We start from the raw sequence: 17,054 nt of genomic DNA on the forward strand, positions 1-17,054 counted from the left end.
GTGCGTGTAAAACACCTGACTTAAAGTAGACAGTCTGCAAACGCTGGTCTCTTTCGCTTCTCTTTACAGAAAGGAGCACAGCCTTACAGAATCTGGAAGGAACAACTGGTTAATTTTCTTTGCTACTACTAGATTATGGGTCATAGGATTTGTTTAATTCCTAAATTTTCTATCAACAAAGTACTGTTTGATAACTAATTGTTTTTAGTTCATTAGTTTATTTTTCTCCTTCTCCTAACTCTCAAAAATAAAATAGCCCGCTCATTATTTGGCAGTAAGTCAGCTTTTAATTCTAAATTTCAAATATACTAATATATGTTTTATGTAATTATAAAGATTTTTGAGGACAACATAATGCATTTAAGATGTTAATTTACATGATTGACTTTTTTTCATATCCACCACACTGTGTCTGAGGACTGAACTACCTTATGGCTATACCGATAGGAAAAATGTTAGAGTGGGTGGGGTCTTTTGTTATTTTAAATGAATTTTTAACATAATATCTCTATGCCCCATGCCTCTACCCAGATTTCTTGCTGCTTATTCACTGTGGACCCAATCTCCTGGTGACTGTTATGACCCAGGGATGTAAATTCAGCTGTCAGCAGTGTTTTCACAACCACTTTGTAAAATTACAACGCTATCCAAAAAATAAATGAAATACAGGGAAATGGAAAAACCAAAACTTGACATGATCCACCCAGGTAAGAGCTAAATTTCCTATGTCTTTCCAAGTCATTCCTTTTTCTTCTTGTTACCAAAGCAAAGGGCAATAATGCCAGAAACCCCACAGTTCCCTTTGGTACTACCTACTTGCTTTCATTGTCAGGACATGAGAAGAGAAAACGTTTCAACTTTTTAGGCACTTAAAACACTGAAATGAGCTTTGACCTTCTGCCAGTATAAATGAATTGCTTCAAGATAGTCGCTATTCCACAAAAATAATTAATTATAATTCCCAGACCAGATGACAGTTGTGCCAGGGAATCCAAATAACTGAACCTGGTTAGAGATCAACTACTGATCACGACAAGGAGGAGAAGGAAAAAGAAAAACAAAAGAGCAGGTCCAAAGACTAAAGACAACACTTTTTATTAGATAATTCCTCATCTTTTAGAATATTTTATACCGTCCAATGATTTCACTGTTCATGCCTCCGTCTGCCCTAGCAGCACCAACTCTGCTTTTCTTGGCATCCTTTACAAACTAGTCTAATCTCAGCACAAGTTTCCTAGTGGAATCCTGTCTAGCACCCAGTTACACTGAGCGAGCCAAAGTTTTCAATTCCTCAGTCACTTACAGCACCAGGGGCTCCTTTGACTGGCACACGTGTTTTTCCCACCAGAGCCATGACTCTCTGCAGATCTGTGCTGATTCTACACACACTTCAGGTTGCAAGTTCATATGCTAATCCAAGAAATGAGATCTATTCAGACTCCAGGGCCCATTAAACTTCATCATCTTGAAGGTCACTGGCATTGTGATTATTTTCAAGAACACATGAAGTATGAGGCTCACATTCCACATTTGCTCAGTATAACTTTCATCACCAGGAGAATTTCCATATTCAAAATATGAGCTTAGATTTGATCTATGCTTTATGAAAGAAATCCTTCTAAAGAAAGCCTCCATTTCAACTGAATAAAAACTCTTTAATTTGTATTTTCTCCAAAGACTAACCATAAAGGAGAAACATAAAAATGTGAAATTGGAAGATTCATTTATAGAGGTAACTTTAAAAATAAACACTGTCTTGTGTTATCCCGGCCTTTTATTGATTTTTAACTGATGTTCTGTAGAAAAGTGAAGGCACTCTGAAAATGCTTTTTGTAAAGGCTGTTGGGTTGGTTTGTTTTTCTTTTTAGCGTATAAAGAGGAATCAAGTGAATAAATGCAACTAGCAATGTTTATACTTGAGGCATTACTTCCTTGGGGATTTGTGAATCTTCAAACTACAATATTGTTTTTATTACAGATATGAACCTTGTTTTACACCATCAAAGTTCACAGATTAACCCAAAGAAAGAGTAGTTCCTGACCTTGCGCCAGTTGGGCAGAGGGCTAAGCCAACACTGACAGGTCCTTGCGCCCTTTCTCGTGACATTGTGGTGGTGTACTGGCAACAGGCTGGACTCAGCTACATCTTATACTCCTAGATCTGTGCTAAAGCAGACAGAGACGCACTGAAGACTGGATTCAAAGCAAACGCGAGAAGACTTCTGCCAGCAACATTAAAAAAAGTCAAAAAGGAGTCATCTATGCTCACTACAGTTTGAAATGCTGCAGGTTCAAGGTGAAGATGGGTTAGCACGTGTTATGGCCGATTGAAAACACTCTCTCTTCATGGAAAATTAAAAAAACAAAAACAAAAACAAAAAAACTGTCTTGTTCATAGATTGACAATGCCAAGAAATGATAGTTCAAAAATATTTTTATTCATTTTCTAAAAAAAAAAATAAATTTATTCATTTTCCATATACAATTCACTAAGAAGTGCTAAAGTGATGGAAACAAGTAGGATGACAAACTGCAAAGGAGTTTCTTAAATATGATTTATTTCCATTTTCATGGGGTTTTTTGTTTGTTTGACTGTTAGGCAATCAGTTCAGTTCAGTCGCTCAGTCGTGTCCTACTCTTTGCAACCCCATGGACTGCAGCACACCAGGCCTCCCTGTCCATCACCAGCTCCCAGAATTTACTCAAACTCACATCCACTGAGTTGGCGATGCCATCCAATCATCTCATCCTCTGTTGTCCCCTTCTCATGTCTTCAATCTTTCCCAGGATAAGTGTCTTTTCAAATGAGTCAGCTCTTCTCATCAGGTGGCCAAAGTGTTGGAGTTTCAGCTTTAACATCAGTCTTCCAATAAACATTCAGGACTGATTTCCTTTAGGACAGACTGGTTGGGTCTCCTTGTAGTCCAAGGGACTCTCAAGAGTCTTCTCCAACACCACAGTTCAAAAGCATCAATTCTTTGGCACTCAGCTTTCTTTATAGTCCAACTCTCACATCCATACATGACTACTGGAAAAACCATAGCTTTGACTAGACAGATCTTTGTTGGCAAAGTAACGTCTCTGCTTTTTAATATCCTGTCTAGGTTGGTCATAACTTTTCTTCCAAGGAGTAAGCGTCTTTTAATTTCATGGCTGCAGTCACCATCTGCAGTGATTTTGGAGCCCCCAAAAATAAAGTCTGCCACTGTTTCCACTGTTTCTCCATCTCTTTGCCATTAACTGATTGTTAACTGATTATCATTCATAATCAGTTACTTAATCAATTACATAATCAGTTAATCATAAATGATTAATAATCATTATTAATTGATTGTTAGTCAATCAGTCCCTGACATATTCTCCAGGGTCAGACCTACACCTAGAGATCCGAAAAAAGTCACAAATGGACTCTAAAGGGGAAATGATTGTAATAAACAGCAAAACAGCAGCAGCAACAACAAAATATGGTAGTAGGTAAGAGCCCAAACACGTTTAGGGGAGCTGTGACAGGCGCAAGGTTCTTTGACTGGGTAGGATAAGCAAATGCATAAATGGATACAGAAACATTTAACACTAAATTACATCAATCTATTTTTAAATTTCTTAGCTACTTTCAATTATTATTAATTTGGGTCTGTTCAAAGTATATAAACAATTGATTAACTCAGTCCAAGCATCCATTGTGACTCTGATGCGCTGAACTATGATAGAGCATTCCATGAGAGAGTCTCATTCTCTTCTGTATTCTAGACAGTATTTCCAAAAAATTGTGAATAGAAGCAATAAACACTAGTCATAGCCATTTTATCCTAATCCACAAAGTCAGAGGACTCTGCTAGCTATTCTCCACAGCCCTCCTCCCCCGGAAACCACTAGAGATGACGTCTACACTGGCCTAGTGTATTTCATTGTCGCTCACAATGGACAAGGACCCTGATGTGATGCTGAATTTCTTCAGAGTCTTTTGAACAAATAGTTTCCCAATAGACTCCAAAAGAAAAAACATATCTGGGGCATATGGCTCATTTACGCTAGTTTTGAGAAGTGGGTTTTATAGGAGTACTGAAATCATAAATTACCTATGAAATGCCAGGTGAATGCTAGTTCTGAGTGTCTTAAGGAGCAAAAAAGAGAAAATTTCACTATGCTTTTCTCTCCATGTGACAAAACTGTTTCTACACAGGCAAAGATATTTTTATTCTTATTCATTACCAAGCTGTGTAATTTTGTGCCAGAGTAACCAGTGTTTTTTCAATCTGAAAATTCTCAGTAGCAATTCTTATATTTATTTGTAGCTGAAAAATCACTTTCGTAGCTAATATGATTCTGTGCCATCTTGTAATATATTCACAGTAAGGAGATATTATGGATCACGTAATGCAAGTTATTGTTATACCACCTTTTATGATCTAGTTTGGAGATTCTAATCTAATTGTTACAAAATAAATTATAGGGAAGCATATTATAAGAGTTCTAAGAGTCAAGATGTTATATATTAACTTTCTTCAATGTTCTAAGATGTGTTCTCTTATGCTAAACCAATCTGGAACATTTAATATTTTACTCAGAATTGTTAGGATTTTTTTTTTTTTAACTAAGTAGCAATCTAATTTTAAAAAGGACTTTTTAGGGAATACTAAAATACTTAATAATTATGGCCTCAAATTTAACCATATGAATAATTAGTAAAAAGTCACACACCCAAAACTGTAGCAGAATCTATCCACCTGAGACAATAGAAAGCAGTGAAAACTCTGGTTAAAATCAGTGAAAGAAATAAATGCACATCCTGATTGGTCAATCAGATAAATAGTCCAAAGGGATTCTTTTATCCTTGGTAAAGACAGAGGTTGGCTCTCGGTGGAAACACCTGCATTGTTAAAAGACAATTCTTAGAAACATATGTCAAGGTACTCATTGAATAAAGTGTGGCTGGGGACAAACCATTTTATTAAAACTAGTATGCCAAGGGCTTTTGTGACTTCCAGTTCTTTTATCACTTTGCAGTTTTCCTACTGATCAACTGCCTGTTCAAATGCTCCTTTTTGTTTTTCCCTAGAGAAGGCAATTTCATTTCTCCTGGAAACCTCTCCATTTCCTGTTCTGCGGCTGTGGGCCCTGAAGCCAGGACCCTCTTGTGCTTCTATCAAAATGTGTCGTTTATTCTAGGGCACTTGACAACTGCTTTCTTCTTCACAGACACTGCAGAAGTGGAGAGAGATCATGGCCCCACTTCCCAGTTCCTAGAAATAGATTTTTCTATTTCATCTATGGATGAAAGTTTCTACACAATAAGTATATTATATACCTTTTAAGTTTAGTCCCATGGAGGTGCTGCTGCTGCTGCTAAGTCACTTCAGTCCTGTCCGACTCTGTGCGACCCCATAGACGGCAGCCCACCAGGCTCCCCCATCCATGGGATTCTCCAGGCAAGAACACTGGAGTGGGTTGCCATTTCCTTCTCCAATGCATGAAAGTGAAAACTGAAAGTGAAGTTGCTCAGTCGTGTCCGACTCTTAGTGACCTCATGGACTGCAGCCTACCAGGCTCCTCCACCCATGGGATTTTCCAGGCAAGAGTACTAGAGTGGGGTGCCATTGCCTTCTCCGCTATGGAGGTGAGGCCAACTTTTTCTTTGGAACGGTGGCTTCATCAGAGGCAATGAATATGGGTCTCAGAACCAGACACAGCTGAATCACCTCCCAGCTCTGTCCCAATGAGCTTCATGACTTAGAGAAGGCGTCTTAACTTCTCTCAGCCTTTCTTTGGGATAGCTGGAATAATTAAAACAGATAACATTTTAGATACTTGGCCTAATGAGCAGCATATATTAGGAACTTAATAAACAGTACCAGTTCCCGTCCCTCTTTCTGTTCACATAGTTAAAATGTTCACATTATTTCAGTGACTCAGACAGTAAAGAATCTACCTGCCAATGCAGAAGACCTGGGTTCTCTCCTTGGGTAGGAAAGATCCTTTGGAGAAGGAACTTGCTACCCATTCCAGTATTCTTGCCTGGAGAATTCCATGGACAGAGGAGCCTTGTGGGCTACAGTCCATAGGGTCGCAGAGTCAGACATGACTGAGTGACTAACACAGCTAACACACCAGAAAGGAAATCCTAATTTTGAGGAGACAGTATGTATTAGGGGAATAGAATGGAATCATAAAGATCTGAGCACTCTTACAACTTAGGTGACTTAGGGAAAGTTAATTCTCTGAATCTATTTCTTCATTTGCTAAAGCAAGCAGCATCTAGTGAGCCTAGTGAAGCTGCTCAGTCGTGTTCGACTCTTTGTGATCCCATGGACTGTAGTCCACCAGGCTTCTCTGTCCATGGGATTTTCCAGGCAAGAGTACTGGAGTGGGTTGCCGTTTCCTTCTCCAGGGGATCTTCCTGATCCAGGGATTGAACCCAGGTCTCCTGCATTGCAGGCAGATGCTTTACCCTCTGAGCCACCAGGGAAGAACCTGGTAGTTATTAAATTAAAAGCTCTACTCTATAGTTCTGGCTACAGTGCCTGGACTAATGCCAGATAGTATGCATTTAACAAATGGTTGTTTTTCTTCTCGGTCTCACTTTTCTTAAACTACCTATATAGCAGTAAATTGCCAATCAGGGCAGTCATATATTATGAAATATAAAATTTGGTATCATGATCAGTTTGCAATAGGTTTTTAACACTCTTCCTTCCTTCTTTCTTTTATTTCCTTCTATCCCTTTTACATGCTAGACAGTAGAGCAGAAGCAACGGTGTAAACAGTGGAAGACACATGTGGTATGAGAGTTCAGGGGTTAAAATAATTCCAGAAATTCCTGTGGATGGGATCAGAAAAGCATGAAGTAGGGGATCTCAGCCAAGTGGAAACTAGGAATGGACAGATGGCAATGAAAGGAAAATGAGATGCTGATCAGATCATGATATTCCTTGATATATAAGATTCCAAGGGCTTCTTTACACTGGACATAAAGTCAAACTTTACTTCATGCAAGATCAGGTTCCACCTGCTTCTCTGCTCTCTTTTCATGTTGTTTTCCGCTTCTTCACTAAGCCAGCTGCACCGGCTTTCTTTCCAATCCCTATACCCGCCAAACTCAGTCTCATCTTTGGAATTTTTCACTAGCTGCACTCTAGAAGAGGCATAGGGGGATTTTTTATGGGGATAAAACTATTCTGTATCTTGCTTGGATTGGAAGCTCTATGGCTTCATATGTCTTTATGAAAATTCATTAAACTGCATTTAAAATAAGTGCATCCTATTCCAGGAAAATGTACCTCAACAAAGTTGATTTAAAGAAAACAGAACCTCTAATTCAGTCATGAAAGTCAATAATAAAGTAGAATTGATCTCAAAATATTTGTTTCAAGAGGAATTTTGCAGGCATTTGCCTGTTCTTTAAGGTGAATTGATAATATTCAAATTCTTTAGTGTTTAGAAGCTGATTTTCCCAGACTTAAAAAATAAATCAATGGATATGGGTTATAGTCTCAAGGAAGTGGAATTTGGCAAGAAACAGATAGCATGAACTGAAACTGGGTGGTGGACTGAAAATTCAGTAGGGAGATATCACAGACTTCATCTATGATTTCCATTCAGGAACAGATCCAGACAGCTGTAGACTGTGTAGGGGGCCTTTAGAAGACAGTTACAAATCCTTTTCTTTAAAACCTGATTTGAACTAAATTTCTTAAGTCAGGTCCCAGTTCATCATAGCAAAACAAAACAAAACAAAACAAAAAATCCTTGGCTTCTGCTCTTCTGACTTGGGGAGGTGTACTTAAAACAGTTTCCAAGATAGAACTTAAGTAAACCTCTTACAAGCCACTCTGTATACAAGTGAAAAACATCCTGAAGGAAACAAGCTAAGATGTGACAAGCACATACTACTGAGTAGAAACTGTGAGCTGTAAGATAAACGAAATTTTTAGGATGTGTGTGTGTGTGTTTCTTTTTGCTGTGGCCTTGATGAAAAGGAAAGGAAAGAATTTGTGCAGTTGGTCCACCCCCTCACCCCCCAGGTTTTTAGAATTATGTAAGGATAATAGTATTTCCCCACCCATCCCCTGAGGAGCTTTTAAGACCAGCATCTGTGAGGTGCATTTCCTAGATAAATGCAAACTGCCCTTTGACTCTCTTCAAGATAAGAAAACATTGACCCTTTCAACCAAGTTATTTATGACATTCACATAATGTGAAACAGCGCTTAGACCTGATGGGAACGCCTAAAAGTGCAGATACTAAAGGCAGTTAAGATTCTCCTCTGCTACTATCCAGGAGGGACTGCCACACAAGTTGAACAATGCCCAAGGCTCATTAAGAAGTTTGATGAATTTAATACAATTCAAATTAGAGACGATCTCAGGGGAACACGTTTAGAAAAGGAAACCAGATGGAGCGCCAGTGTAGAACATCCACGGAGCAAGTGTGGGATGCCCCATAATCCTTGAGATTCTGGAAATGTAAGAACATGTGATTTATCTTCTTGGCAAATTAACATGCAAAATGTGTTGGTGGCATAAATATTAAGTTTCAGATTTCATAAAGAAATTTTCCAGACTGTAAAGGAAAAACATAACAAAGCCTCACTGGATACTAGAAGTCATCTCTTCTTCCTGGAAGACTTGCCCAAGTAAAGGAAAGGAAAAGAAAACTGCACACAGTCTATCAACCCACGGTATCAAATTGGAAATGTCAGGATACGTGCCACCAAGAAAATAAATACAGAACTGAAGGTCAGCTTGCCCAGCACTGTCCTTTCCTTTTCTAAGAATGGAATAATAATGCCAAATCGTGCCCTGGTATGCTGGACTGGAGAGCGGCGGAGCTGAGATCCTTTCAACAAAGGGCATAGGAAAAACAAAACAAAACAAAAAACTCGGTTTTCTAAAAAAAAATAAATGTATGTAAATTTAATATATTAAATGCTCTCTCTTTCTCTCTCTCTCTATATATATATACATATATAAAGTTTAAATATCATCCCAGAAATAGTGAATCTGGAGTTGTCAATTTGGTTTTAGTCATGGCGGCATCATCATCTGTGAAATTAACGCTGACTGGGCTTAAGCAGAGGGGAGACCCGATGTCTCTCTCTACTTGGACAAGGACTACTAACTCAGAGGAAATGACACAAGGGTTTTTGGTTTACTATGTTTTGTTTAGCGACATCTCACAAGAACGTTCTTAAAATATGCCGCGGATCATTTGTATTACCAAGAATTACTAATAATTTTATTCTGAAAATGTTAGCAAACCTCAAACAGAGGACAAGCATTCCTAAATAAAGACAGCAAGTATTCGGAATCTGCAAGGGGCTCCCTTCACCAGAAAATATAAAACAGTAAAAATTAAATCAAATTCAACTGAAATGCTATTACCCAAATTGTATCATATAAAAAGAAACCTATCACAAGATCAAATCATACGCCATATCTAATTATGCAATGTGTTTTTCTTTATTATATACTATTCTATAGTTTTTCATGTCAAAATACCAGATTAAAATAACCATTTTTAAATGGCTACTTAGTACATTATCTAGATATACCATAACTGAGTCATTAAATATAATATTTTAGTCCACTGCGATTATTTCCAATTTTTTTTCTGTGCTTAAAAACACTAACAGGATGAATGTATGGAATAAGTAGAACAACTGGTATGTACCTTAATTAAATTTCTGGGATTACAAGAAATAAAATAATTTAAGACCCAACAGTTTTAATTTCATGGTAAAAGATACATAATGTATCAGAATTCCACTCTGTCCCATATTTCTTTATCCTCATTTATTGGCATACACTGGTAAAGAAAATAAGGAGCATTTAGAGAGGAATTGGAACACAGGAAGCCTGGAGTCACCTATGACGATCTTACTGCAAACCTCAGGGAAGATGTGTGTCACATATTTTAAAAAGTAACTCAACCACAGCTCCCGCTAGCAAGCTAGAATGAGAAATGAGGGATGAGCAGAGATTACTGAAGGGAGGGATAAGATCTTCATCTTTAAAGGAAAGCAAGGGATGCATAACGATGGCAAGTTAAACATCTAAAAACAAAGTTGTACTGAGTAAGTCAAAAGTATGTTTTATATTCAATTGACGGGCTAGATATCAATAAGCCATCGGGGATCCTGGTGAAAGTTCTGGCTAGAATGCGCAGACTGCCATGCTAAACTGACTTGTGGTAGTGAAGACTAATGGTTTCCAGTACATAGCGCCCATTGGGAGGAAATTGGAAGCAAACTTGCGAACCTCAAATTGGTGATTCGTATCCTCATACTTGTCAGGATGGCAGCACCTGGAAAGAATGATAATATCATGGATTCCTAGAAAAATATAACTTTGGGAGAAATATGTAATGTGGCTTCTACAAGGGGAAAATAATGTCTTACTAATGAATTGATGCTTTTGAACTGTGGTGTTGGAGAAGACTCTTGAGAGTCCCTTGGACTGCAAGGAGATCCAACCAGTCCTTCCTAAAAGAAATCAGTCCTGAATATTCATTGAAAGGACTGATGCTGAAGCTGAAACTCCAATACTTTGGCCACCTGATGCGAAGAACTGACTCACTGGAAAAGACCCTGATGCTGGGGACAACGGAGGACGAGATGGTTGGATGGCATCACCGACTGAATGGACATGAGTTTGAGTAAACTCCGGGAGTTGGTGATGGACAGGGAGCCCTGGCATGCTGCAGTCCATGGGCTCGCAAAGAGTCAGACACGACTATGCAAATGAACTGAAATGAACTGAACTGAACTGAACTGAATGAACTCGTTATAACTGTATATTTCATTTGATTAAACCTCCAAAACAATATAGCTTATCTCCTTCTCTCCTCATTGTTGCTGCTCTAACAGCTTAGAGCATCGAACTAAAGTTTTCAAATAATCTGCAAAGAGCCTCACTTTCCAATATACATCTTTTATCCCAGCATTCACAGTACTCTCTAGGATATATCTTATCTGATCTCTTCCTTGCTTGCAAACATTTGACTGTTTAGATTACAGGATAAAACAGGGACTCTCCACCACAGTTCTGATGGAAAATGAGTTCACAGACTCATTAGTAAAGACCCTGATCCTGGGAAAGATTGGAGACAAAAGGAGAAAGGGGTGGCAGAGGATGAGATGGTTGGATAACATCACTGACTCAATGGACATGCATTTGAGTAAGCTCCAAAGGAGCCTGAGGACAGAGGAGTGTGGCGTGCTGCAGTCCATGGGGTCACAGAGTTGAACACAACTAGCGACTGAACAACCACAGTGCAGAAGGCTTTCTGCAACAGGCCTCTTCTGGTCTTATCTGCTCTAAGGCTTCTCTCCAGAGGAGCTTGACAGACTGCATGCAGATCATCACGCTGGGGGCTGGTGTCTGCCACCATGATTCAACTTGTGCTGTTCCATTTTCTCAGGATGTACCTCCTGATCCTTGACCATGAAGTAAATTGTCCTTGAAGACTTGGCTTAAGTGTCCACCTCAGTTAAACCTTCATGGGCCTCCCTACCAGATAGAATTACTCCTTTGTACTCATACGCAAGCAGGTAGCCAACTGCAAAGGTGAAGCATCTCAAGGGCTAAATGGGATTTCCTTTCATGCGTCTCATAGTGCCTGGCACTTAGCAGGTTTTCAATAGAGACATTAAATAGATGGATCTCCCGGATTTCTCAGAGCTGATATTGACAAAAGAGAATTTCTACTTTCAGAAAACTTTGAAAGTGTGTGTATGCTATAGGTGGTCAAACAACAATTTAGGAAAAACACTTGGTTTCCTTGTTATTATGGAAAATGTTTTGTCTTAAGTACGGAAATGGCTTAATGACAGGAAGCAATGTGTAGGAATAAATGATCATTTCTCTACTTAGAAAAGTTAGTGTCAGGGTTCTCTGGGGGCTGAGGCTGGAACACAGTCTCAACCAACATGTTAAATATATTGCTTAAAAAAAAGAGAGAATTCTTTAAGTTTTCTTTTTCCTAATTGCCAAGGTCTTAAGTGTAGGTAAGCTACAGTTAAGGTTAGGTTAACAGGCATAACATACAAGAATATAATGAAAGCAATTAAAATAAAGAATAACACAACTTTGATGTAAGAAAATAAAGGTAATGAAATTAAAGAGAAATCCACTTATCCAATTTATTTTGAGTACCTATTATATACAAACTCCTATTTTAAGAGTTGTAAGAGTTATAAAAGTGAACAAGACTGAATCATTGTACTTACTGTGATACATGAATAAATATTTATCAAAGTGAACTGCACTAAGGTTTAAATCAATAAAGTTATATATATAAATGTTTAGAAGAGATAATTTTTCATTGGAAGAATTGGGAACTTAAAGAAAAACATTTTATTTGAGCAGCTAAAAATGTCTTAATGTGATTTTTAAAGATAGGGATTAACAAGGGAGGTATTTTAAAATGAATAACAAATGAGGAAGAGTGATTAAATATGACAAATACAACTGGGGTGACTCAAAAGAGATAATTGACAACAGAAAGATAATTAGAATCTGATTTGAAGGCAGAAAAGGGATGTGATGAGCTAGGTTGAGGGCAAAATGAATTTATAAACTACTACGCTGTTAATTATAAATTACGACCTAAAAAAAAAGTTCAAAGAGTCTGGGAAACATCTCAGAATGTTGCTGTGATGGCAGGAGCAACAACAAAACCATGTGATTATGCATTCTAAGTTTTATAGGATATAAAGAATTTTATTGGCAATAAAGCACTCTATTAGAAATATAAGTATTCAGCGGGACTCAACAGCTCTACTAAGCTATGATGTTATTCCATTTGAATAAGTCTCACATTTTAAGCGATTTATAGTTTCTACAGTCTTTCAAGTACATGGCCTCACATAAGAGAAAGGAATTAGCCCTGTCATTCTCATTCTAAGGGTCCAAAGGCATAGATCTAAGTATCAATTCCTTAAATGACTGCGTTCAAGCTTGTACAACTAGTGAGACACTAGTGGAACCGAGATGTTCTTTATGCAAATTCAGCATTTTTCACCTATTTCACTTAAATACTCAAGAAAGATATAAATGCCATGAACTAGAAAGGTCTAAAAGAAATCATTAAATGAATTAAGGGAATATGGAGAATCCTTTAGAAGGAGAAAGTTGAAAACTATGTGCATGAGAAATCTAGTTTGGAAATGGAGGATTTTGTTAATAATTTTATAAATGTTACAAATACAAATAAATGAAAATGGCTTCGGTTATGAATTTCAGATAACTAGAATTGAAAGATACTTTAAACCGGACATTACAAACACAGGGCAAGCTGACCACATCTGTCCTCTCCATATGCTTTGCATGATCTTCACAGTGTATTTTAACACATTTTAAGTAGTCGCCACAATTCTGAAATTGGGAGAATTTATAGAAAGATCCATATTTGCCACTTCTTTTGAAAATTAGAATGTCTGGAAAAAAGTGGGCTTTGGCCCCATACAACACTCAACCAGACTAAAAAAGGGGCTTCACCCTTTAAAAAGGAAATTTGTTCTCTGCTTCGATACACTCTCCCCTAAAGCACAGCACTAGGGTACACTGCTCTCTAGTGGATCACATCCAGTTGGCTTCACACATTTATATTACTTGGTAAGTGTCTGAGTGTTGGCTACTTCTCCAGAATCTAAGCAGAAATGTTTGAGGTGCCATTTGACATAATGGCAGGCAAGTCAGTCATACCCTCCTTCAAATGAATTCTTTGGTTTGCTAACAGAGAATGAACACAGAATGACATGTTAGAAGACACATTCTATCCATAAAAGTGGACTTCCATGTTAATGGCAGTGCTTCAAAGGGAAAAATCTAAATACTCCTGCTTCTAAAACACATGACTGGCTTTTTCTGAAGCCAATTTTTTAAAAAATTCTTTCTCAGATTCCATGAGATTCAGAATCACTTAGTCAATAAATATTTACTGAGTTCTCAACTGTATGCCAGGTACCATTTTAGTTGCTAAGGCAAAAGCAATAAATAAAATAGTCTACAATTTCTGCTGTGGTGGACCTTATATTTAGTGACAGTAGACATGAAATAAACAATATAAATAAATCCATATACAGTAGGATCCAGAAGGGGCATTGGGGATGAAAAGGGGATTGCAGTTTTATTAAGGAAGACCATGGACAGCATCACTGAGAAAGTAACATTTGAATAACATCATGAGGAAGAAAAGTAAAAATGAAGTATCTGAGGGAAGAGTATTTCAAGGAAATATATTCCCCACATTATTCCTGTAAGTTGCCCTCTGTGCTTGTTAATTCAAGTTGTTTCCTGCTACTGGCAACTGAGAGACTTCACCATGTTGATCCATGAGTATGATATATCTGATGATTCTAATGTTATTAATATTTTTAAGGTATATTTTAATGTGTCATGGGCAAGAGCATCATGGAATACTGAGGATTTAAAAAGTTTAGTATCTAAAATTCTTTTAACTGCTTTTGCCAACTGTATAATGAATGCCAAGATTTCTTTTTCTTCTTTCTTTTAAAAAACAGTATCAAAGAACTGTGTACTCAGAAGCACACTATTGCTACCAGAAAAATATAGAATTAATTTGGGCTTTTTTCTTAAAATGAGACAGGGAGAGACATTTTCACATTTATCCCCTGTTTTGGGGATTCTTCCAGGTCTCCTAGATTAATTACCTTTTTTTAAAAAAAAGGAAGAAAATAATCTATTATTTATTTTGCATTTAGCATGGGCCAGATATTTTAACATATACTTTGCCTTATTAAAAAAAAATTATTGCACAAATGACTAGATTGAGACTGTAGCTAAATAACTCATGCAAGTTTACACAGTTAAGGGAAAAGCAAGCCAGGATTCCACTTCACCTGACATTAAAGTTGGGTTTTTGTATTAAGGAAAAATCAGAAGGTTCTTCTGGCCTTAATGTGGCCATAATCTTCTAACCACAGTGGCACTTACTTAAGGTGGTTCTTTAATAACTTAATACTAAGAAAGAAATTCACACCACATTTTTGGCAGCATTGTGTGAAGTTGATGGAAATATATGAAGGGGAAGAGTCAGAAATAAATTTCTGGTGAAAAGATACCTATTATTGACCTATGTCCTTCTGTATATTATTACTCCTATCTTTCAGGAGGTTTTGGTGGGGGAGGGGGTTGGAAAAACCTGAAAGAATAGCTCTTATGTGTAGAAAACCAGAATTAAAAAAGAAAGCAAGAGAGAGAGAGAGAAAAAAAATGGCAGTGGCGGGGAGGGGGGGGCGGCAAGTTCCCAATGGGTTCCATTGTGCTCACAGCAACCAAACACTGCTCTCTGCTTAAAAAAAAAAAAAAAATAATGTCAGGCCATGAAGCTGGGAAGACCATACAGCGCTCTCACGTAACCGTTCTGATGAGGTGTCACCTATTTCCATCCAAAAGCTGTTGTAATATGATAACACCTTTGGGATAAGGCACTTTTCTGTCTATGAAATTATTGAATGCAGGCCTTATTCACCTTTCCACATTAGACTTGGATGCTCAAAATTTGACTTTACCCCGCGCAGAAACAAGAGGAGGCATCCAGTGTACAAAAGTTGCCCATCTGGAAAACTCCTTAATGGGAAAGAGATGGAGGAGATGATCCAGTGAAGTCCTCCACATCTTTAATTTCCATGATTCTGCTAGGAAGTATTTTGGAACTTTCCTAACCCAAGGCAGATTCCACTGATTCCTAAAGAGGGGAGGCGCGGGTGAGGGGTGATTGGCGTTGAAACATGGAAAGGAATTGTCCTTGATTGCTACAGAAAGATGGAAAGCCCAGGACAAGAGGAAGGGGGTAACGGATCTCGCACCACCTTATCTTGCTGAAATACCAGAGGAGAGGAATGGAAGAACCCGGCTGCCAATTTGCTGACTCTTCTGGCAGTGGAATGGTCACTGAAACTATCCTCCCAGTAATTATCTGTTAGGAAACAGACTCACTTTCCTCTTTAGGGCCCAAGGCCTGCTTTGACATAAAGTAAGCAATTAAGCAAATCCTATTTGGTTCTGTCACTTCTTTAACTTCAGTTAACTTCTTTAACTTCATTTTCTATCTGTTTTTTGTTAACTGTCTTGTCTTTAAGAGAAATAACAACTGGCTGTAGAAAATCTCAATGAAGGGAAACCAGACAAAGGATTTGCAGGATTGGGTGAATAATGCATCCTGCCTAAATGAAGGAGATATAGATGGTATCATTTCTAAGATGTTGCTTAAAGTTAAATGAAAAATTTGCACTTTCAAGGATAGTTGGATTTAGGAATATAAAACATAAAACTTTGCTACCTCATCTTCACAGTTTCTAATGTTTTCAAATCTTATTGAAACTATGATAGAACAAGCATTTCAAACTGGATCTGTTTTCCCAGCACCTTGTACCACTTAGATTTAGAAATCAGAGTCGCTTTGTCTTCTATGTTTAGCTAACTGGATGTATCATGAGTAAGGCAACCTTCTATTTGAAACTAACCATATTTTCTATTCATTTTTATCTCCAGGATACTTAATCCTTCCTACCTGAGATATGCCAAAAGTCTGAGTGCTCACTATTTTTCAGTGTTTTTTATGCCTTTATGTGTGCTTCCCAGGTGGTTCAGTGGGTAAAGAGTCTGCCTGCCAAGTAGGAGACGCAGGTTCCATCTCTGGGTAGGGAAAATCCCCTGGAGAAGGATTCCCACTCCAATATTCTTGCCTGGGAAATCCCATGGACAGAGGAACCCAGTGGGGCTATCACCCATGGGGTCGCAGAGAGTCAGACATGACTGAGCAACTCAACAGCATGACCTTTCACACAGATATCCTAGACACTGCCCCTACCTTCTAGGAATGTATTTCTGATTCTTCCATTCTGTGTAACCCTGTTACAGAAAAAAAAAAAAAAAAAAAAAAATCACTCAAATTACGTGTTTCAATTTTTTTAAATATTTCAGTGATAAAAATGTTTTCTACAAAAGATGAAGTGAAATAGTTCCTGAAACAGAAGTTTTAACTGAAAGGGACACTGGCTTTTATGTAGTCTGATTTTCTTAAAGGAGTGT

General features: G+C 37.8%; 1 pseudogene; it reads left to right on the plus strand.

Moving 5' to 3' along the window:
* LOC102187556 lies at window positions 674-2,279 on the plus strand (annotated as a pseudogene).

The sequence above is a fragment of the Capra hircus genome, chromosome 4 (assembly GCF_001704415.2).
Source record: "Capra hircus breed San Clemente chromosome 4, ASM170441v1, whole genome shotgun sequence".
NCBI classification, from domain to species: Eukaryota; Metazoa; Chordata; class Mammalia; order Artiodactyla; family Bovidae; genus Capra; species Capra hircus.